Below are 1,784 nucleotides of genomic sequence, written 5' to 3' on the forward strand. Positions count from 1 at the left end.
TTTCTATAGTATATTTGCCTGAGTGAGGGAAGGATTGACGATAAATAGAGCAATGAAATCTTGCCATTTTTGTTGCGATGAAGCATTGAGTAAGATGATGCAATGAAGCATTGAATGATAACCGTATATCACCCATTAATGCACATTTCATTGCTACAATAGAACAATGCTACATTGCATTCATAAAATGGAATTAAAGCATTACTGCACGCATATTGCAGAATAAAAGCAATGATGCATTGTACTCGTTGAATTAAAGTTAATATACGCTAATACCTTAATGCTTGTGGTTACTTGGGTAGTAACAACGGTTGTCTAATTAACAATCCTTCCTTTCCTCGATGACCGTAAGGACGTGGCCGGCGCCGTTATTGACTTTTAAATTTGAGGTCTCGATTTGTGCACATTGAACAATGGTTAGCTAATCCCAAGCCCCATTCATTAATTCCCTGTGCAACTTCGATTGTTCTGGTCAATCACGGAGTAGCAACTACGAATTGTACGGTCATCTATGCTCATGCTCATGCTCATGCTCATATTTTCCAACTGTGATATATATGAAACTTCAACTTCATTTGGCCCATTCACAAATTTCATGACGCTGAAGGGGGTGAGTGGGTGTCCTCGTGATGTTACAGCTCATCCACAGATAACAGATGTTTATGCTAGAACAAAAATCTTCTGAAAACTTGTGTAAATATTCAAACTAAAACACGTTGAAAACACTAGCGCCGCCACACAACGAATTGGGTCCTAAAATGTTTGATAAAATCTTGTTTTTATTCAACAACACGAAAGAGCATGTTATTTCAACTACTTTAGCAATTTTTCCCGCTCAAATAACGGCTATATCATGTTTAAACATTAATTTTAAAATTGGATCCATAAATGAACCTTGACACTTGAGATCATGTTTGACGTTCGCTTAGTCGACAAAAACACCACAGGGGTTTTAGTTTTAACACTGGGGTTGTTCCTATCTGACATTTCGGAAGGGACACGGAAAACAAAATTCACTCAAAATTTGAGTTTAAGCCAAGGGGTGTGATAAAATCTATAAAAACATAAAAAAATGTTTTTCGGACTTAAACCAACGGAAAACATTGGAAAATTGAGTAAACATGTGTTTTTAGCCTAAACTTAAGCGTTTGGCACTAAAATTGGGACATGGCTTTAGGACCCTATTGCTGCAATCAGTGGTGAATATAAATATCTTGAAATGTTTCATATTCACCACAGACATCACCATGGGAACTTAGCGATAACAGCGCCACCACGATGTTGCTACTTGTGTTGCCACTTAAAATCACCAATCATTGTCTTACACAGTTTTACAATCGGACATAAACATCTGTTATCTGTGGCTCATCCAAATTTTATAGAATGTTCATACAAGAAGCGTTACAAGGAAGTGTGTGGGTGTCAAAAATTACCATTAAGGATGGTACACAAATGATGTCACGTGAACACCCCCCCCCCCCCCCTTTGTCACACTTTTTGTATGAGTCCTTCAACAATTTTGTAAGGCTTGTCACGCTTAGCTTGACTCCCTCCCCCTTGGAGCGTGACATAGTTTGTGCACGATCCCTTTTCAGCTATATGAAATTTGTGAATAAACCTATTTGTTAAATATGCTCATTATTATTGATTTCTTATTTAATTCCGCTTCAATTACGAATCGCTCTAGATTTGGAAACTTTTCACGTCAGCAGAATCCATCTCCCTGATGTGGTGATGACATATGCGCATCCGTCACAACAAAGTGCAATTGCACTTTGCGTTGT

This window comes from Aedes aegypti, chromosome 3, assembly GCF_002204515.2.
Source record: "Aedes aegypti strain LVP_AGWG chromosome 3, AaegL5.0 Primary Assembly, whole genome shotgun sequence".
In the NCBI taxonomy this organism is placed as follows: domain Eukaryota; kingdom Metazoa; phylum Arthropoda; class Insecta; order Diptera; family Culicidae; genus Aedes; species Aedes aegypti.